This window comes from Ambystoma mexicanum, chromosome 13 (genome assembly GCF_040938575.1).
Source record: "Ambystoma mexicanum isolate Mex_15411 chromosome 13, UKY_AmexF1_1, whole genome shotgun sequence".
Taxonomy (NCBI): Eukaryota; Metazoa; Chordata; class Amphibia; order Caudata; family Ambystomatidae; genus Ambystoma; species Ambystoma mexicanum.
In genome coordinates this window covers 627,182,869-627,206,016 of record NC_090938.1, presented here as the reverse complement: position 1 = coordinate 627,206,016, position 23,148 = coordinate 627,182,869, and positions in this window count along the sequence as shown.

The following is a 23,148-nucleotide window of genomic DNA, read 5'->3' as shown; positions in this document are numbered from 1 at the left end:
AAGCTAAAATCGAAGCAGTGGGCATTGAAGTCTCCCTGCTGAGACAAGATGTCAGGGGACTGGCGTAACGCATAAGCTGCCTGGAGGGTGCGGTGAAATCTAACACGGACACCAGCACCAACAATGCAAAGGAGATCCAGGTCCTTAAACAACAAGTGGCCAACTTGGAGTCTCGAGCAGAAGAATCAGAGGGGAGAGTGAGGAGAAACAGTATTTGCGTGGTGGGCTTGCCGGAAGGCGAAGAAGGCCAGGACCCGACTGATTACATTGAGAACTTACTCCTACACGCAATTGGGGCCGGTACACTCTCGCAGGGTTTGGCGGTGGAGCGCGCACATAGGGCCCTTATGAGGAAGCCGAGACCAGGGGCCCCTCCACGAGCGATAATTGCTAAAATACTGAACTATAAAGACCGCAAGAAAATATTGGAATATTTTCGGAAAGGCGGAACAATTGAGAGGGCCTTGAGTACTATCACGGCATACCTGGACTATACTATGCTGGTCCAAAGGCAGCGGTACAGCTATGTAACTATCAAAAGGAGGCTACGGGCTGCTGGGATAAAATACATGCTGCTGTACCCTGCGAAACTGAAGGTTGTTCATAAGGGCAAATTGCATTTTTTTAATACTCCGGAAGAAGCAACAATATGGCTGGATCTGCAGGGCTGCCCGGATCAAGACACAGAAGAGACACAAAATGGACGTGAAAAGTGACTCAGATACGGTATGCATACTGCTAGGGCGGTGAGCGAACTTTCCATGGGCGCCTAGGCGAAGGCTGAGAATGATGGGCCTGGCTGTAGGAGGCTGATGTTCGATTACTTATTGCTGATTGTGAGAGACTTGATGGACTGGAATATAGTGGCAGTTACATATATTTGAATTGTTTGGCAATGTGTAGTTGATTGATGTGCTATTGGAGCGCATGGCGGAAGTACCCTACCCCCCGAATTATAGTTGTAGTTGTAATAGGTTGGCCACGAGGGCGGCCTCACTCTGCGGAGCTTCGAGTACAGGCGAAAACCGGAAAGAGCTAGATGCGGGGGAGCCTGAGATCCAGGGATGGAGCTGGGCAACAGTTGGGGGGGAGAGTGTTGGGGAAGGGATGGGAGGCGGGGGGAGAGGGAACGGGAAGTTTGGTGTGCTTTTGGTTAAAGGGATTTTAGAATGAGATGCAAGCCTATGTGGATGTGTGAAGCTAAACAATACCTGGGGTGGAGGGAATGAGACTAAACCAGGCCATGGGGACCTTAAAATACTCACATGGAATGTGCGGGGGCTTAACAGCTATTTAAAAAGGAACAAGGTTATACGGTATCTGCGAAGGCAGAAAATAGACATTGCATTGCTGCAGGAAACCCACCTCACACGTGAGAGGATGGACATGATTGCGGGAAAGTGGAAAGGGGTGTTGGTGGGCTCGTCTTACTCGGCCCACGCAAGAGGAGTACTTATATGGGTAGCGCCACATGTCCCGTTTCAGCAGTTGCAAGTGGTGGCTGAGAAAGACGGGAGGATGGTTATGCTGAGGGGATTGGTAGAGAACAGGGAGATAAGTATTGTTAACACGTATGCCCCGAACCAAAACACTGCAGCGTACATTAGGACACTGAGTGCGAATCTGAGTGGGTGTGTGGGTAGCGTGGTGGTCTGGGGAGGGGACTTCAACTGCGTACTGAACCCGAGGGTGGATAGATCGGATGGGAAATTAGATAGACCGTCCCCTGCAGCCAGGGCACTACAGACACTGCTGGATGACTTTGGGCTGGAAGATGCATGGAGTGTGGCACCCTGGGGAAAGGCAATATTCGCATTACTCGGCCCCACAGCAGCTATCAACGAGGCTGGACTATGTCTTTGCATCACCTGACATAATAGCGGAGATGGCATACATAGAGTACAGGGCCAGGGTCCTCTCGGACCACTTGCCCTTGATTCTTACATGGCAATATTGCCCCCCGAGGGCGAGGATACCGACATGGCACCTACGAGCGGAGGCGTTGAGGGACCCCTTCTTCAGAGAGGACTTGCGGGAGGAGATAGTAAACTATTTTGAAAGCAACACTGGGAGTGTGGACTCGGCGGGGACATTATGGTAGGCCTTTAAGGTTGTCATGTTAGGGGCGGCCATGGCGAAATCCAAGGGCCTACAGGGGGGGTTTTGGCTGAACTGACGGAGACGGAAGCAAAATTGGAAGAGGCCTTAAAAGCTGGGGATGATACAGCGGAGAAACTAGATTTGATACTTAAGCTACAGCAAAAATGTGCGGAATATTGGGAGTGATTGTGTAACCTTAATTATAAAAGGTACATAGAGAGACAGCATGCGAGAGGAGATAAACCGGGGAGACTTTTGGCGTGGTTATATAAGAGCGAGACCCCCAGAGCCACAATTAGAACTATAGAGAGGGAAGATGGTAGCGTAAAGGATACCCAGGAGGGAGTTAATCAAGCGTTTGTGGATTACTATAAAGGGTTATACGGGGAAGACGGGGAAAGCAGCCGTGTAATGATAGAGGAAACGCTGGAGGATATGGGGCTGCCCAAGATAAGCGAGGAGGAAAGAGAGGAATTGGACTGCCCGATTACCCTGGAAGAACTGGGGGAGGTGGTAAGGCAGTTGCCTACTAGTAAGACCCCGGGGACAGATGGGTTCCCAAGCAAATTTTATAAGGTATATATAGAAGAGGTCCTCCCCCCGCTACTAGAAATGATAAATGCAGCATTCGAGATGGGCCGCTTCCGGAGTCACTGAGAGAGGCTGTCATAGTACCTCTCCCCAAACCAAATAAATCTGGGCGTAGCTGTGGCTCCTTTAGACCTGTGTTGATGCTGAACCAAGAAGGCAAGATATTGACTGCAGTCCTGGCGAATAGACTGAAGAGGGTCATTAGCAAGTTAATACATCCGGATCAAATGGGCTATGTCCCCCATAGAAACATCACCAATAATCATAGGCGACTCCAGAGGATCATTGAGTTTGGCAGTGGAAGGGATGAGGAAATGGCAATTGTGTCCTTGGATGCAATCAAGGCCTTTGACTCCATCAAGTGGCCGTGGCTGCTGGCGGCCCTGAAACACTATGGGTAAGGGCCTGGCTATGTGAGGTGGGCGAAGATTTTGTATAGTGAACCGCTGGCTAGAGTTAAGACAGGATCTGTGATTTCAGAGAGGTGGCAGCTTAGCAGGGGTACTAGACAGGGATGCCCGTGGTCTCCTATGCTCTACATACTGGCCCTGGAACCTCTTGCGATCTATCTGCGGAAACAATATGACACTATAGGCATTGAGGTGAAAGGGGAGCGGCACCTGATTTCCCTATACACAGATGACATGCTACTGTACCTACGATTCCCAGAAGAAAATCTCCAGTACATCCTAGAAGTGATGGAGAGATATGCTGTGTTGTCTGGTATAGCAGTGAATCCCCAGAGGTCCAGCATGTTCAAATTGGGGGAGTACAAGGGGATGAGCGGTTCGCACGTTTCGGTACTTGGGGATTAATATATACCACACTGTGGAAGAGGAGCACAAGTGTAACACAGAAGTAGCCATTAGAAACATCGAGAAGTGCATGCGGTTATGGCCGAAGCTGCCTCTGGCAATAATGGGACGGGGAGCAATGCTAAAGATGGTGGTCCTGCCAAGGCTCCTACATTACTTCGGGAATATACCGTACCTGATTCCTAGGGGGTTTTTCACCAAACTAAATAGCATGTGTAGGGACTTTCTGTGGCACGGCACGCGAAACAGAGTGGCGTTGTGGAAGCTTCATAACTTCCATGACAAAGGGGATATTAAGCTGCCCAACTACGAGGCGTACTATGTGGCGAACCAGTTGCAGTATGTTGCCAAATGGCTATCTGATGAAGAGACCTCCGAACACAGGTTGCTTGGGCGGGATTGTGCACCTTTTTATCTGAAAGAAGTCATGTGGGCACCCAGAGCGGAAATGGGGGGGCGCCCTAAAATGATGCTACTAGGGCGGAAGGTGTTGCGCAGGGCATGCCAAATGATGGGGGACCCGTCCCCATGCTCACCGCAGATGCCATTGGTAGTATTGACAGGGGCGGACGCTCAGCTGTGACTGATACTCCAGACCCACTGGGAACCGCTGGGGTGGCAACGATGGGGGACATCTGGCAGGAGGGCTCTAGTGTTACTTTTGAGGGGCTACGGGAAGTAGCTGGGTTGCATGAAGGCCAGTACATTACGTACCACAGAATGGTACAGAGGATTAAGAGAACATGGCCTGAAACTGTGCTGGGGGGAGAATTGGACACCACCATAGACGTGATATATGATATAGCTGAGGGGGGTCATGAGATTTCCAGACTGTATGAGATGTTGATGTCTAAAGTGGGGACGCAGTTGAGAATGGACTGGGAAACGGAGGTTGGGGCCCAAATGGGAGATGTTATGTGGAAAAGGGCGCAGGGGTATTATAAGAAGGTGTCTAGAAACGCGGGGCTCAAACAGATACAGTTGTACATAACACACAGGGCTTACATGACGCCTTGGAGGATATCGAGGTTTGAGAATGCAGGTCGGCTAGCATGCCCCAAATGTGACGAAGAGAACGCGGCATGGTGCATATGTTCTGGTCATGCCCGATCATAGAGAGGTTCTGGAGGGGTGTAAAGGAGAAACTAGAAGGAAGAGGGGTCAAGATGGTAGTGGACACGGTGTGGGCCTGTCTGCTGGGGGGTCCCAAGACCACAGAAACTCAGGCACGTAAGCAAACTAAGGGATCTGACTTATGTGCTAGCAAAAAGGAGGATTGTCATGGGATGGAAGTCATGCCATGTGCCGAGGATAGAGGTGTGATGGAAGGACTTGCAAAAATGGGCAGAAGCCGAAACCACGGCATGGCAAGAAACGTGTGGCAATGGGGGGGAGGAGGAGAATGAGTCCCTGATGGCCTGGAAATCACTGATAGCCGGACTGTTTGGGTCATTGGACGACCCAACTGAGCCTGTGGAGGAGGTGACCGAACCACAGGGTGTGGAAACTGAAGGTTCAATGCAATAGACTCGCAAGGGCGGTGGGGTAGAGGGAGTAGTGGTTAGGAAGTTAAAAAAAGTGTATTGAAACTGTTGGAACATGCACTATTTGTTTGGTTTATTGTTTGTTTGTTTGTAAAAATTTAATAAAAACGTTAAAAACAAAAAATTTTAAAAAAAGTAAAGGCGTTTCGGTCCCATGTCGTGGCCTGAAACCAGACTGCCGAAGGCCAAGAAGGCGGTGGTCCTCAAGGAATTTTTGGACTTGCAAGTAGGCTGCTTTGTCCAGAATTTTGAGCAGGAAGGGGACAGTGGTAATAGGCCTGTAGTTACCTGGTATTGAAGGGTCAAGGGATGGCTTTTTGAGGAGTGGTCGTACCCAAGCCTCTTTGAGGTCGGAGGGGACATGGCTTGAGTGGAAGGAGGCATTGATGAACGCTGTCAGGAAGGGGCTAAGGGTTGTGCCGAAGTCCTTAATGAGTTGAGCAGGGCATGTGTCGCTCTTGCAGTTGGACGGTTTGATGGTTTTTAGGAGGGAAATGACTTTGGATTCACTCACGTCCTTGAAGTTGAATACCGGAGAGGAGTTAGTTGTAATCTCCTTGTTCTGATTACTATTTTGGGTGGCAATTAGGAGGGTTAATGCCTTTTGGTGAGCTAGGATTTTCGTTTGCAAGGTATTTAGTTTGTTGAGCATGGCGGATTGGATGTCATTACACCGTTTTTCATCCTTCAGGAGGGTGGGTGGCGGGGTGGACGATGTTTCTAGCTCCCTGAAGATGGCGAAGATTTCCTTGGTTCCAGATTTGGCATTGGCTATCCTGGTGTTGAATGAGTTAGCTTTGGCTTGGATAATGCCTGATTTGTAGTCTTTGGAAATGGTCTTGAAAGCTAGTTTGGTTGTATCATTAGGTTTAGCTTTCCAGGCAGCAAGGGCAGCTAGTTTTTTTGCACGCATTTGGAGAAGTTCCTGGGAGAACCAGGCATTGGTGTGCTTGGTTTTCTTGGCTTTCCTGAGAGTGAGAGGGGGAATAGGGGCTTGGGGATTGGCAAAGCGCTGGTGGCTGTTGACTTGGGGGCATCAGGCATAGTAACAACACCAGGTGCATGAGGCACAGGCACAGCAATGGCCGTGAGGGCAGCAGCATCAGGCATAATACCAATATAAGGTGCATGAGGCACAGGCACAGCAATGGCCGTGAAGGCTGCAGCATCAGGCATAGAACCAACACAAGGTTCATGATGCACAGGCATAACAGTGGTATGAGGCACAGGCATACCAATGGCATGAGGCACATGCACAACAATGGCCGTGAGGACAGCAGCATCAGGCATAGTACCAACACAAGGTGCATGAGGCATAGGTACGATAGTGTCGATGGGGGCGTGTGGCTCTTGTTCAGTGTGTGTAAAAAATGCAGGAGGTGGCCTGTGAGTAACCTGGGTGAGGTTAAAGGCTTCTCTAGAGACGGCATCCACCGCCAGAGTTCCTGAAGAGTGGTGCAGGGGAGCTGTTAGCGTCGCAGGTGTCATAGGACAGGGGGAAAGCATGTGGGGCCTGGAGATTGGGGTCGGGGCTCCTTTGTGATATCGAGTATGGAGCGATGTCCTTGCTCCGAGGCGTAAGTTCCCTGAGTGCAGGAGCGGTATGCGGGAGGGAGGGATGAGGCAGTGCGTACCTTGCAACGGTGGGGGGTGGCTCTTGGAGGCATGTACAGGCATTGCGGCTCAAGTTAGCAGCCTTACCTTGGGCGGTGCGGCAATCCCCGCCGTCCAGCGTTCTCGAGCAGCGGAGAGCTGCAGAGAAGGGAGAAGGCCTTTTCCCTTGGCCTTCTCCCGGCGGCTTCGCTTGTCAGCCTCCTCCCACTCCATTTAAAACAGGAGGGGAGGGACTGGCAGGCTGTGTGCGCCAATGGGAGATGATCTCTAAGGTCAACATACATGTTTACCAGACTGATACCGTCTTGATTCACAGCCCTCAGGCCCATCTTCTCTTAGATAGATGCTTCCCGTGCCTCTTCAAATTCCTTCCTACTCCTCCTGCCGTCTCTCTTCCCTCCACAGCTTCCCTGCCTCCCCCCTGCTATCTCCTCCTTGGCTACCTTGCCCTCTCCTCCTTCATCTTCTGCCACCTCCCTCAGGCTTCTGCCAACCTCTGCAGAGCCTACCTCTGATTTGTACCCCTCCCCGGAAGTCTTTCAAGGACAGTAACCTTCTCCATATTAATACTCTTACTCTCGCTCAGCTGTCAAACACTCCTCTGACATCTGCCGCTTCCTGGAAGAACTTGACCTTGATGTCCTTGCTCTCACCGAGACATGGTTCATGGCCAGCTCTGTCACAAGCTCTGACACTCTCCTCGCTGAAGCCTACAAGATCCTTTCCACGCCCAGGTCCAACTGTTCCACACAGGGTGTAGCTCTGATCTTCCCGAGTGGATTCCTGCTACTGTCATTCCTACACAGGCCTACTCCTCTGTCAAATGCCTCGTATGCAGGCTTTCTCTCCCGCCTAGCCATTCCCTTACTTTGGTTACCATCTATCAGCAACCTGGTCAGATCTCCTCCTTTCTGAGTGAGCTGACCTCTCCTCATCCCTTCTGGCCTCGACCACTCAACTCCTCCATCTTGGAGACTTTAACATCCACCTGGATGCTTCATTTCCTTCCTCTGGACTCTTTTGCACCACTGTGAGTGACTCTCTCTGACTCTCCATTCTCCCCTCTGGCATGACTCACTCTGGCGGGCACACTCTGGATATTCTGATTTTTTCAGACCTTCCCCTTTCTATCCCTCTCACCACTCCTCTCTCCTGGAGTGATCACTTTCTCCTTTCCTACCAGCTCACCCTCTCTACCCCTCAGGCCAAGCCACTTCCAGCACTGCCACCTACCTTCTTGGTTATCCGACCCATGAAGTGTGTTTCAGTTGAGGCTTTCACGGCCACTTTCTCCCCCCCCCACGTCCCCCTTTGGCTGACTCACACCCTAACACAGCCCTTTCCATGCTCCACTCAGGTATATCTGATAATCTTGATGTTCTTGCCCCTGTCATTAGGATCCACTTGAAGCCCATAGCCAAGTGCAACTCTTGGTACGACTCAGACCTTGTCACCCTCAAATGGGAGTGTACGGTGGCTGAGAGGAAATGGCGTGCTTCTGGTACATCCTCTGACAAACTGGCCTGCCGCTGCTCCAAAAGAGTCTCGGTAGGATATCTCAGGGGAAACATGCTCGCCTTGGAAGCAAGATGCCACGAAGCAACACAGGTTCGATCCCCGGGTCTACACCTAGAAACCTCTGGAAAGTACGCATGTTATAAATAACCAATCCTATCATATCAAAGGCAATACTGGCTCTATGTCTGCACCAAGAAGAGAGCTCACATCGAAGCTCGCTTTTCTCTGGCATCTAACAACTCGGCCAAAATCTTTAAAATCTGCAAGGAACTGGCCAATCCTGCTGCAGTCTCTACCTCCCCTGGCCCTCCCAGGCCCTCTGCCAAGCTCTGGCTCTCATTTCACCTCTAAAACTCAGGACATCTTGTCAGCTCTCTATTTCTCTCCCTCTAGCCCTGGCTCTTCCTCTGGCCTTTCTTCGGCCACCTCTCCTCCCTCCTTCTCTGCTTTTCCTCTGTTCTCCCCAGATGAGGCTTCTAGACAAGTCCGATCTATGAAAGTCTTGTCAAAACAGGTTCATCCCTGTTCCTCCAAAACCATCAAGGACCACATTGACACGCTGGCTCCTGCTCTGGCTGACCTCTGCAACCACTCCTTCACCACTGGAGTCTTCCCTTCCCCCTGAATCACTCCCTTGTGCACCCTCTTCTTAAAAAAACCCTCTGCCCACCCATCCTGCCTGGCTATCGCCCAATTTCCATCACTCCTTTCCTGGGAAAACTTCTGGAAAAGCTGGCCATCTTCCAGTTTAATCTTCACACTGAATCTGTTGGTTGTCTCCATGACCATCAGTCTGGCTTCAGAGGTGCCAGAAGCATGGAAACTGCTGTCTTGAACATCGGTGAAGACCTCCTCTCCAACCTTGGAGTGGCTGTTAGTACAAATTTGCCCCCTCGACCTTTAATCCTGCTGACCATTCATAGCCTCGTATTAGACCTGTGTGACCCCTTCTTCTTGTTTGCAGAGCGAGTTAGTTACAGTGTGTGCATGTCATTGGCACACATTGTTGCAGGGCCATTTTAAAGTACCTGGTGCAAGGATCCATGTGTCTACTGTAAAAAGTGTCTTAGCTTGTATTAGAGGCAAAACCCACACTACCTCTGATAAGATGGTACTAAGCTTGAAGTACCATCCTAAAAGAGTACACTGGCTTCCCATCCCGGGCAGGATACCTCAAAACTGCCTCCATCACATATAAAGCAACTACTGCACAAAGTCAAGCCTATCGCTCCACAAAACTCCTGGACTCAGGAGGGACGCGCTACTTAGGAGCCAGACTATCATGAGCAGTGGTAGAAGTTTTCCGAAAAAAGTAGTGGAATTGTGGTCTCAGCAGGGGGGAGGAGAGGCAGGAGCTTAGTGCAACATGTGACAAGGTGTTGCAGCCAGGGCACTGCAATAGTCTAAGTGACGAGTAACTAAGGCTCCCATTACAACATTACACTGGCACAGCGACAGGAACGGACACATCCTCTATATAGAATGGTGTTATAAAAAGTAAAACATAAAAGTAGTGTAACACAGCTCCCGAAGGTTCCCACTCACTTCGATCACTGATAGTGAGGAGACTAAACTGGCATTCAAAGAGAAAAGCAGGAAGTGGGCCTCCTCTTGCTACGCCATACTGGGACGCCAGCCTGGATGCAATAAGGGCAACTTGTTGCAGAAAACACATTCATTCAAGACCCCCGTATTCAAGGAATACCTACTGGTCACTTAGGGTGTGATCGTCCGATGCAAATGCCACCCCTTTACTATATGAGTATTTTAAAGCTGCTATGACCTGTAACCATGTGGCAAAGCCCCCATTCAGACCCTCCTCATTGGCTGGGAGGCTGAAGCCACGCCCCCACCGGGTACTAATCCCTGTTAACATCACGTTACGTGTGCAGTGCTCTGATGCTTCATAGCTCCTTGCAAACCCACATGTTAAATGCACAATACATGCTTCTACCGAGATGCTCTGCACCAAACGGGAGCAAAGTCACGTGAAAATCACAGAAAAGATCGATCAACACAAATGAGAAACAGGCGGTTTGCACGTTGCATCAAAAGAAAGTTTATTCAAGCGCATGAATACGTAGGAAGATCTGAAAAGGAAATGTGGCCCGGGCTCCATAGATCTTGAACAGTGAATATTTAACATGGTATAAATGGGCATTGCATCCAGGACCCCCTTTCCAAATGCCATCCCTGCAATTACTGCATGGGTGTCCCAGTGGTTGCAATCATTGCGACATACACTAGAAACCAGCAGTGTTACAGAGAAAACACCCCATCGCTGTGCCCAGAAACAGAATCCAGCTGCCGCCCAGCTGGTGACATCCTTGTGTGTGTCATTGACTCGGTGCCAGGCAGAACGTTTCTCTTCTAGATCAAAATGCAGTCCCCAAATCCCGGTGAAGCCAATGAGTGGCTGATCTCATTGTGAGTGCGGAGTCCGAGGGCTCCCAGAGAGGTGCACTGGCAAAGTGGCAAGCAGTCCTAGAAGGGGTGCGGGTACTCAGGCATGCTCATCTCTTCGGGGTGTCCTCATTTTTTGAATCCAATCTTTTGGAGGCGTATTTGACTCCATCACGATACTCTTCAACCATCGTGTATGTCTTTGTTTCTACGACGGGCGCTGAAACACAATGAATAGAAGGGGTCGATTATGTGACCTCTCTGCTGAAAAACAGACCACACAGGGGCTGATCCCCCAAGACACTCCCGGGAGTAACCCTGAGACAATCCCATTCACACAGATATTCCTGATATCACGTCCCATGAGCAAGTTAGGAGTAAGTCAGGATTACTACTGGTACCCTCCTCCAGTCGGCTCATGACATTGGTGTGAGGGCCTTCCCAGGAATGCTATCCAATCCACACTCTGAAGCCATCTATCGGCACTTTCCCAAGCAGCGCGCAGTGAGCGCATCTGGTAATTCAGACATACAGAGCATAGCGGAACACCAGAAGAAAAGCAAGTAAACTAGGTTTGGATCTCTCAGCTGTGAAATTATTCTGGGATTTGGGATTCCATTTAGTGCATCTGGATGTGCTTCTCATCTGACTTTTCAATGCACCACCACAGAATTCCAGGGAAGTTCAGTGACCCCCTGGGAAGTGCACTTACTCCATGGGAATTCTAACTCCCACCTGCACATTTGAGTTACTACCTATGTGGGCCCTTTAAAACTGTGTAAATTACCACCTGGGAATTTAGATTATAATCTGGGCAAAATCGACCAAATGCCACCTCACACCTGAAAATTACATTGAACCAATAGGGAACTGCATTTGCTCTCTGTAATTTAAATTACCTTTGGTAGTGCTGGAGCTTGAGGTTCTGTGTGAAGCAGAGCCTGCACCGCTGCTGGAGCCGTAACCCCCTGAAGAGGAGCCTCCAGCTCTTCCAGAGCTAGAACCTGAGCCTCTGCCGGACCCCGATCCCGATCCTGAGCCCCTGCATCCAAAATAAAAGGAAACCATGAATATGCCTGGTAAATAAGGATTGACATCACACCAGCTCTTCTTCACACTCACATGTCTCCTTATCTCTATGATCTTGTGAATGCGTAACATGGAACTGGCCTTCATGTCTCTGGTGATCCTGCGGCCAAAGGCACAGTTGTGATGTAATATCTCCAGGACCCCAAGGTGTCTTTATTTGGTCATCAGAAACATCTTGATCAATATTCTGTTTATACATCATGAAAAGCAGCACTGGCAGATCTGAACATTTTGGCTTTTGTGGCAGCATTTTCCAGGCACTGCCATGATGGTGTCTGGCCATAAAATGGAAACAGCTGGCAAAGGGTGCTGGTGACTGGCCAAATTATGACAGTGCCTAGAAAATGCATCCATAAGAGCTATACGTGTTCAGTGTGAGAAACAGGTGCAATAAGGCACATACTGAACATAAATTAAGTGACTAAAGGCAACTTGGTTTTGGCATTTTTATCACTTTGTGCAATTAGGTGTTGCTTGCGACAACCAGAAACCTAAACTATTGCATGAGAGTACAGATAGGGATTAATTCTACATGAGGAGGGACACACAGCTGGCAGGTGTTTTTAGGTGAATTGCCAACCCATTAACTGCGAATGGCCAAGCTAAATACCTCTTCATGGGAACTCATTCGGTTCGGTGTATTCAAGACTTGCTGTCAAACTTTGCACTTGAAGTGCCTGTCAGTGGTTTTTTTTTTTTTTAAATCAGACTTCTGAGAGTTTATGACTTAATTGGAGTAGTAAACTCGCTACTGGTGTATTACAGATGTATGTAGCAGGTTGCCTTCAGCTACTCGATTTATGAGCACTGCTATTAGATGTCCAGGTACTCGCACCTGCTACCACCAATGGCCAGTTGACACCAGTTGACACCACTGTGGTTGTGCATGGCAAGTGCCTTTCAAATGCCTACACAAAAGCCCAAACGGTTGGCATTGTCAATGCTTGTTGTGCTAAGAGCTGGTTCACAGCTACAGATATGTCATTGAACTTCGTATGACTGCTTTGAAATGACAGTGATACCCTTTTGAAAGCACGTAGCTAGTCACAGAGACCCCAGAGATGTGTTTGTTTGGGCAGCGAGGGGCAAGTTGTGGGTGGCAATGTCCCCAGAGACTAGCCTGACCTCAGGCTGCCAATGGGTGGGTAAAAAAGCCAAAAAGCACCAACAGGGTGTCTGTCCCTTCCTACATCCCATCTCTCTCGTGGGATGTTTACCTCCCGAGCCAGAAGTATCGACTTAAAGTCAAGACTGACAGTGACACCAAATAGCCACATTGAATGGAGACTTCTCGTTAGGTGACGTCTGCAATTCAGGTGAATGTTGTGCACTAATAACAGGGTCGTGTTTTGTGTTGGCTCTTGTTTTGGTGAATGCCACACCCCTCATGACTAACATCGGGTGGGCAGAATACGAGATCTTTCCATGTGATGCACCTGGGCATCTGAAGATGGCATGAGGCTTTGCTTCACGATTGGTCACGCCGGCTCTTCCTTACCCATCCTGGCCATCCAGCAGGTGTTGGTAGGTCGCAATCTCCTGCTCCAGCCGTGACTTGATGTCAAGGAGTTGGTTGTACTCATCGCTCTGGTGCTCACTCTGGCTCCTCAAATCGGTCAGCTGCTCTTCCACGGCGCTGATCTGGCTTTGGAGCGCGACCAATTGTTGGCAGTAGCGGCCCTCTGTCTCGGCCAATTGCTGCTCCAGGGAGCTTTTCTGTAAGATTGACACGGAATGTTATGGGTTAATGAACAGGAGAAGTATATCATCTCTCAGGAGCTGCATCGTTACGCGTAGTGTTTAGGGCAAGCGGATGTTTGTGAGTGACAAGATCACAGCCTATATTTTGCCGCTAGCGGAAACTACATTTTTCTGGTATAATGTCCAAGTTTGTTGGCTTGGGATCCTGCGTGTCATGACCCTGATATGGTCAACAGAAAAAGCCTTTGACAGGGTGGCATGGTGGTCTGTTTAGTCAGACAAAGAGCCTGGAAACATTCTCTAGCAGGAGTGTAGGCAGAGTTAGGCTCTGCACAGGACTTAGCATGGACTTGGGAGAGATTCAGTACTAAGAGGAGCAGGAGTACTGTGCAAGCTGGAGACCAAGTAGAGTCTGTCATGCTTCAGAATAGAGGACATCAAGTGAACTGAATGTGTGCTGGCATTCAGTGTATTCATCTACTGTTTGGGCACATACATACCTCCCTGGATTACAGCCAGTGCTATGAGCTCCCCTCAGAAGAACTTTGAAGGACCGGGTGGGCCCTCTGCCAAGAGCCTTATACTATTCTATATATATACACACACACTGATTATCTTTGAATTGGCTCCTAGTGCCAGGTGTTACTTGCAGCTGTATGCTGTAGCAAGATATGTAGAAATGAAGTTATTAGATGTGTTGTTGCACCTACTCATGATAATTCTCAAAAACTGAAATGAGATTTGTTTTGTATTTGTTATTTCACACTCCTTATTCAGATAACACAGCTGGAAGCTGGCAGAGCATCCCGGCATACCAGCACGGTTGCTGCAGCTACACTAGGCAGAGGAGGGCCACCACCAAGATGAACCATTGCATACCATTGACAGTTGGGACTGCAGCTCAATCTGAAGTGCTTGCAATGAGCGCTTCAGGTCTGAGGACTCGCTCTTGCTCGAATGCACCTGCTCCACCCCTGTAGAGATGTCCTGTTTCAGCTTCTCGCTCTGCAAGTGAAAAAAGACAGAATTGAGTTTGGGCTTGTGGTCTCCTCTGCTGAGCATTGGCGGCCATCTTGGCTAGCAATGAGGCCTTCACCTTTTGCTTGAACTCCTCTTCTGCCTCCTGTCGGTTCTTCTCTGCCAAGGCTTCGTATTCCTGCCTCATCTTGTTCATGGCATCGAGTAGGTTAATGCCCGGAGCAGCACGCATTTGAACACTGAGTTCTCCAGCAGCGACGCTTTGATGGCCCTTTATCTCCTGAGTGAGAAAGCCAAGCAACCAGTTAACACAACCAACATTCCAAAAGAACCAAAATGCCATTCTAGCTCTACATCTATCACTGGAATTTTGTTAAACAATATTATTTGTGGTGCTAAGTAAATATTGAGATGAATGATTAGTTGTCAAGGGAACAGAAAAAAAATCACTGCAGGGTAGGGAACCAAGCAAAGTTATGGAAAACAATGGCCCAGCATCACAGCAAGTGGTGTGGCTCAGCAGATATTTTGGACTACAACTCCCATCAGCCCTAGCAAGCACAGTGAATGGTTAATGATAATGGGATGCATAGTCCAGAACCTCCGTAGAGCTGTAGGGTAGATAAACCATAGTGGGTAAAGCAAGGTTGCTGTTTTTTTTTCTCAAAAAGTGATACATGCCTGGATATTGATTAGGCTACCTGCAAAGTAATCAGATCAGGTACCCAAAAGTAAATAAAGCTATTGAATTCAAAGTAAGAATGACTCTTCACTTCCTTCAAACAGCCAAGGGGAGTCAACATTGCGAAGATGGGGAACAGAAAACGTGGCCACTAAGGTGTCTCTGTTTTACGCTATTGGAGCTTAGACTGCACAGAGCGGACACATGCATATTGCAGCCATCTTTTTAAATGCACTGTGTCTGTAGTGGAAAAAGTCACAAAGAATACTGATTCTAAACAGCTAACATGCTTCTGTAACCCCGTCTCTGCACGCGAGGAATCACCACAGGTCATCGTTTGGGTATAGCCCAGGTACTGACAATACCGCCCCCTCACATAACCCAGCAAGAGATGCAGGCTCTGATGCTGTTGCCTCAAGCCCACACGTGTACTCTTCAGCTCATCACCCTATTCCACTATTATCGACTTTTCAGGGTAAAACTGATTTGTGATCAGTTTTGTAAAATGCCTCGTGATGGTTTGTCCATTTCGTGAATCGTCTCAGAAGCCTACATTCTGCGTTCTGAAATTACCAAGAAGGCCCCAGAAGGGTATGGCCATCTGCAAAATGGGCCTGTATTGATTTCTGGTCATGGTGGATAGTGACAAAGTAGCAGACGTGTATAGAATTGAGGTGCGCGGAATTGATAAGGTGGCAAACAGCATTCCAAAGCGTGTGTCCCTGATCCATATACCCTGATAGAAGAGGCAGTCTAGAAGACATCTAAATATTTCATTCATTGAGTTAACACATATGTGCAGTGAATCGCACCGTGGACAATCTTAAGGCCACCAGGAAATGACGCACATACCTCCTCGTGGTTCTTCTTGAGGGCGGCCAGCTCCTCCCTCAGGCTCTCCACCTGGGTCTCCAGGTCAGAATTGCACAGGGTCAAGTCGTCGTGGACTCTGCGCAGGCCGTTGATATCTGCCTCCACGCTCTGGCGTAGTTTCTGCTCGTTCTCATACCTGGGAAAATGTCAAGAAAAACACTGACAGGTCAAGGCGATTATCCCACTTTCTTAGCTCCTGACTGAAACCCATCTAACTAGCGCTGAGAAGCCTATTGGGCCTAAAGTCCCCGGCGTCACAGCCATGATTGGCGGCAAGGAGGTTTCATTCAGAAAGGAGATTTAAGGTACAGAACCTCAGATTGGCACAGAGGGTGGTAACGTGCAGGCACGTACTTCTGAACGCCACGTGCTCCTTAATTCTTGTTTGCTTATGTTGTTCCCAAATTCAAATTGAAACTGGTCTTGCCTTGCAGGTCTCTGGAGTTTTGGAAAAAACTGCACTTTGCTGGTCAAATATAAGGGGCCACACATATAATGTGTGCGAATAACGTGTGCAAATAATGTGTGCACAGCAGGGCTACAGTCTTACAGGCTTTCACTGAACTCTTGCTCTATTTCCCCTCGTGTGACTAGGAACCGAAAGAGGCCCAGGAAATAATTGTCAAAGTGACACCATATTGTGCATTTTCAGAAAGCCCAACCCTTTTCCTATGAGAACGTTTGGAAATAAAATAGGTTACCACATAAAGGAGGCCCAGGGTGCAGAGAGCTACCAGCACATCTCCAGAGTTCCTTACAGGCCAGTCCAGCCCTGCCCAGGGTGCAGAGGGCTACCAGCACACCTCCAGAGTTCCTTATAGGCCAGTCCAGCCCTGCCCAGGGTGCAGAGGCTTACCAGCACATCTCCAGAGTTCCTTATAGGCCAGTCCAGCCCTGCAGTCCAGCCCTGCCCAGGGTGCAGAGGGCTACCAGCACATCTCCAGAGTTCCTTACAGGCCAGTCCAGCCCTGCCCAGGGTGCAGAGGCTTACCAGCACATCTCCAGAGTTCCTTATAGGCCAGTCCAGCCCTGCCCAGGGTGCAGAGGGCTACCAGCACATCTCCAGAGTTCCTTACAGGCCAGTCCAGCCCTGGTTTTCCCACCTCCACAACAGATATCCCTTTGTCATAGTTGACTTTTTCCTTTTCCTTTGAAGGGCTAGGACACTAAATATGCTCACCCCTTCAATGCCAAACTGCACCTATGTTTTGATGCACTGTAATGGCATATTCCAACAGGTCACGTGGGCGCTCTTTAGAAGTGGCCATGTTAGAAAGGCACCCCCAATACATTCTGCTCTGCTGATGTCACTTTGGCTTAAACTCTACTAAATGTTCCACGTATCTTTTTATTTATGGACTTTAGGCACGATAATGCACATTCATGTATCTATAGTAGCCCCACATTGAAGCATCTCGCCCATCGTGTAACTATCCTTACAGTGAGAGTCTTGCAGCTGGCACCAAAAATCCATAGGTGCTGTTCTAAGATGGCCGCCAGTGAGCGAGCGAGCACCCGTATTAGACGAGGGTCTTGTGGCTTGTGTGTCAGGTGGGGGCATTGCCTTATTACAGATATTTTTCCTGGGCTTTTTTAAACTGGTGGTGCATCAGGACGCGCCACGGTTGGCGTGTGGTGCTTACTCACTTGAGCTTAAAGTCATCGCATGCCAGGCTGGCATTGTCGACCATCAGAATGACGCTTGCATTCGCGATTTCAGCAGCGGTGATCTGCAAACACACGTTGCAAGCAGAGTGAGTACAAGGTTTCTTGTATGCATGTTTCTGTTTCATAGAATTTCCACTGCAGATGACATGGAATGCACACCAGGGGCCGGAGTGAAGAAGCTTTGCACCAGTGCAAGTGCAAAGGTGCACAGCATTAGCAATAGGGCAACACGTTTTTAGCAACAGGGCAAACTTTGCCGTAGTGCTAATACCGTGCAACTTTGCACTTGCACCGCTGCAAAGTTTCTGTAGCCTGGCCCCAGGTTACCTCCTAATTACATGGAGCTGCATTGCCTCAATGTGCTTTTACCTTCTAAGTGTCACAACAGTCAACCAACTCTGTGTGTGCTGAGTTTGGAGGAAGTCTACAGCCTACGCTGGACCATTTCAATGAAGGATAACACAAAACAAGCATTGGAAAAGCCAACAGTTTGGGGTTTGGTGTAGGCATGGGATAGCCATTTAGGCACTGCTGCCCATGTGATGGTAACTGCTGCAAAATAATGTGAGCACCTGGGCATCTGAAAGCTGTGCCTGGCAAATGCCTGTCTAATATCTATACACAGGGCACATCAGCTGGCTTTGCCAATGCTTATTGTGAACAGAATTTCAGTTATAGGATCTACAGAAGGCTTATACACCAAGTAGCTGACAGAACACGTGGGTAAGAGAATATTATTACAGTATTAGCACATTTATAGTTGCAATTAGACCGTTCAATCTCTGGAGGTTGCTTTGAAATAACGGAAGGAATTTAGGGCACTGCGTTTGATGTTACTGCCTGATAAATCCATCTCAGAGAGATCCTAGGAGGATGGGTATTGAATGGGGAGGGTCGGTTAGTAGGTGGGAATGGCCATAATGATTAGCCTGGCCAAGGGAATTCAATGGGTGTGTACATTATCAAACCTCCACAAGTGTGTGCTGCTCATCATATATAATATTCCTTCTAGTTGTACTATAAAGCAATGGTTTTGGATAATAGGTGGCGCTTAAGCTCTACCTAATAGCCAAACGAAAAAATCCGGCACATCCCTAGTAGGACGTCGATTTGTCAGCCTGAATGCAAAGTGCTAGGCATGTCACACATTTCTAGTCAAGGTCACAAAGTGCTAGCCAAGGTAAAGAAAAGTGCTAATCATGTCTTGTGGCACTAGTCAGCCTTTCTTGTTTGTTTGTTTATTTTATTTATATAGCGTGCCTGACCCAGAGGTATCTGGGCGCTTTAGAATGCGGTTACATGTACAGGGCAAGACAGTCTGGCAGAAGATAAAGCGTCTTCTTTTATGAAGTCCTGTTGTTATGGAATCATTTGGGGTACCTTGTGAAGAGCACGTGGGTTGTTTCATTATATATCACCATAACAATTAAACAAACCACACATAGTCACACACAACAGCACATGCCGACTGCCAACCGAAAATGACACCTGTGCTCAGCCATCGGTGTAAACTGATCGGAAACTGCCAAAAGCACATCACAGCTCCCTTGCTCTTTTCTCCCGCTCAGTCCTGCTAACTTACACCCCATGGCACTCTCGCTTTACAGAGCCGACAGAGCGCCAAGGGACCACCCAGGTGGTGACAGTGCGCGCTACAAGAACCTTTAACATAACTTAACACATACCGTCGGCTCTAGAAGATTACCCATTAGATCTGCTCCTGTACAGATGGAAATAGTTTTAATGCGTGAGTTTGGGAGGTAAAGGCTTGTGTGAATAGGCATTTAATTAAAACCCCCTTTGGATTGTGATGGCCGTAAGAGCGAAGCAGCTGAAAGTGGTGCAGGTCTCTTTTGCCACTCATTTGACATCCCCCTACTGCATTCACCAACACATTGATTACAAGTAAGGAATTACCCTCTCAGGTTAACAGAACCCTCTTTTCCTGAGTTTTCACTTGATCACGTCCTATTTAAGTTTTGGGAGCTTGAAGCTGCTCCCTGAACAATTGCCCAGACTTAGTAGCTCAGCAGCCCGGGGCTCTATTTCTTTTGGGAGCAGCAATGTAGGTGTTCATGAAATTGGAGATTATGACATTTCAAAGGAAATGGCAAAACATTCTGAGAAGCAAAAGTCTGTGCTGTAAGTGCTGGCCTGGTGCCACTGAGCAGGAAATGTTTGAGTGCACGTTTTGGTTTGCAAAGCATCTGGTGCCTTGGGGTCTTACTTTGAGGAGAGCCGAGTATTTGTAGTAGGTTTATTCTCAATCAATTGTGTTCATATTTATTTTTACTGCAAACAGATATTTGACCAGAGATGACGTGACTTTTTACAGGTTGTAGAGTGTCAGTGTTAATCAAACTCCTTTGAATGGAAAATGAGACGGTGTGAAATGAGCCACGTGACCATAGAGATTTTCTTCATTAGCCCCCTCAGCAAGTGCAAGACCCAATCAGGTTGCTCCGAACCTTGGCTGTACCTACCAATGCAAGCCTGGCTTCGGAGCAACCCGGGTGCTCTCTGCACCCACCCTCCACCCAGCGCTGCTCTCTTCGCTGTGCTCGGTCCCTTAATTTGGGCAGCAGGTCGTTACCTACAGGGTTAACCCGCCACCTCGGGGCATATTGCCTCAGTATCACAGTTTCACCTTCATCAGGGTCTAGAAAGATATGCACCATTTGTGACCTGATTTTTTGTTTGTAACGAGTGCTGTGGTTCACTTTTTGGAAGATGAACTAACCTACCAAGCCAATACCTTAGGACGTTATTGCATGTATTTAGAAGTCACAATACTTCCATTCTTGTATTTTTGGGGCGAAACAACTTGTTTGACAAATCAGATGGCCATAAATTGCTGGAATAAAAAAGACAGGTAGGATTCTGCTGCCATCTGTTGGTGAAGAATCAGATCAAAATGAGAGAGAAATCAGGCAGGAAATGTGTAGACATCCCAATATGGCCACAGAGAGTGGCGGGAAGATCTCTGGGAAACGTCCAGGCAAAATAAGAAGGCCTCCGTTTCTTTAAGAATACCTCTGAGCCTCCACGACTGGGGCCAGATTACAGACACGTTGGACTGGTGCAGGTGCACATTGCCACTGTGTTGGCAAATGGGTAAAGTGTGCACTATTTCTTATACCACTGGGGCATGTTAAAAAACCATTGAACCATGAGAAGTGCAGTTTGCCATGGTATAAGCACCCGAAAAAAAAAATGGTCCTAGTGGAAACACATAAATCTTTGCACCAGGGCAAACCTAGTGATAACACCATGCGATTGTGCACTTACATTAGTGCAAATGTTCTGCAATATGACCCTTGGAGTCATGTTTTAAACACAGATATGTGGATGGGAGCCTGACCTACTCCATCCGACTTTTTTGGGAAGGTTCTCCCCTGTTCCCCTCCCTTGCCGCACTCTGAAACACTTGTGCACGAGCGCGATACAAATATCATATCATATCATTCCATTAAGTAACGCATTGTTTGCATCATCAACTTTGCTGACATCTTTGGCAATACATGTCATTTGCCTGCCCTCTTTTATCAGCCTCTCCTTATTTTCTAGGGATGAGTGTAGACACGGCTCCCTGCAAAGAAGGGAAGCACTTTAGGGTGGACAAGTGATGTGTGATCCCCGAGAGGGCAGAGTTGGGGTACCAGGTCATGTGTATTTATAAGGTAGCAGGGTGACCAAGTGGCACCTGAGTTGATGCTGCCAATAAGGGAAGAGAGTGACATGTTTCTTAGGGCATAATTCATGAAACATTTGCGCAGTGCAAAGGGACTTTGCAGCAGGCTAGAAGTTCCATGCATCAGGCGCTTAGTGCCTTGCCGGTGGTTTGCAGATGAGACTGCGGTACACATTATACTGGGAGCTGTGCCAACAGGCATGAACACATCCATGACCTAGAAATACTGCTAGATAGCTTCTGGCCTAGGAGGGTTGTACCCCGAAGTAGCGAGACACTGGTGCTGGGCATGCATGGGTGCTTGCAGGTGTGGTTGGTGTCAACATTTTGGAGATGATTAGTGTACGGTAATGAGGGTTGCAAATCAAGAGGCTACAATCGAAAGACAGAGACCCAGGGAAGTGGAGGAAGGAAATAAAGAACAAACGAGAAGGAGGATGTTGCAGGCTTCATATGCACGCGTTGTAGGAAGGAGAACAAGGTCACATGGTGACAAAAAAGCACCTGCAAGAAAAAGAAGTGCACAGGGAGAGAGAGGGCAGAAGCAAAATGAAGGTCACTGAGTGGGAAAAGAAAATGCCCCCCTCCTGCTGCTCTCTCCTGCGTCGTCTTTGGAACAAGTTAACAAGGCTGATCAGGCAGGATTCCTCCTTTCCACACTTAAACCTAACACACTACCTTTCAGAGAACATCACCCCAGTCACTGATCACTCCACTAAACCCTACTCCTGCCCTCTTGCTCCTTCCCCTGCACCCCCTGCACATTCCAGCTCCTCTGCTTCACCCACACCCTACCTGTAGCCACCCTGGGTGCATCACCTATGTATAGCACTCTGGTGTCACCCAGCTAGACTTGCTTTGTAAGTCCCATACCATCACAGCTACATGCATACCCACATTAGGGAAAAAGGTAAAGTTACAGTTAATGGCATTTGAAATATTGCTTTACCTTAGCTTGAAGATCTGCAATTTGTTGGTAATACTTGCTGTAGTCTTGAGCAGCTTCTCCAGTCGAGCCCCCGGGCTTGTGCTTGTCATACCACTCTCTGATTTTACGCTCAAGCTCAGCATTGGCATTCTCCAGAGCATTGACGTTGTCCATGTAGGTGGCCAAGCGGTGATTGAGGTTCTGCATGGTCTCTTTCTCACTGCCGGAGAGAATGCCATCGCCACCAGCCCCACCACCATGTCCACCTCCAAAACCACCACCATGGCCACCTCCAAAGCCACCACCAAAACCACCTTCAGCACCAAAACCACCACCGGCACCACCAGCAAAGCCACTGTCATGGACCCCAAAGGCACCACCCTCAAAGCCTCCCCCTTGGACCCATGCAGGCATGCCATCACCAGCAGCAGATCCACCACTAAATCTCCCAAAGGATCCTCCATTAAAGCTTCCACCAGCCTGCACTCCACCACCGTGACCGTGCCCTCCAACACCGTATCCTCCACCACCACCATGCCCGTGGCCTCCACCACCGTACCCTCCACCACCACCACCTTGCTTAACTGCAAACCCACTGGAGGAGGCTCCCTTAGAGCTACGGAATGACATGTTGTCTTAGCACAGGTGCACCTGATCTAGGAAGGCAGCAGAGGAGGTGACTGTGTGCTGTGGAATCGCGTCTTCCTTATATACATATGGGACAGGGTGTGTCAACAAACTGCACGCTGTTTCTCATATCGGCACAAAGCCTTTGCCAACTTATTATCTCTTGCCTATTAGATGATCAATTATAGCAATTATTAAGCAGCCCTGTTTTTTTTTTGCCCATATGTGCTGTTGGGCTGAGTCTGTTTGTGATGTTGGGGCGGGAGACGGGCGAGGTGCAGAATACTTTTCAGAAGATTACACTTCTCCCGTTTTGAGGGAAGAGC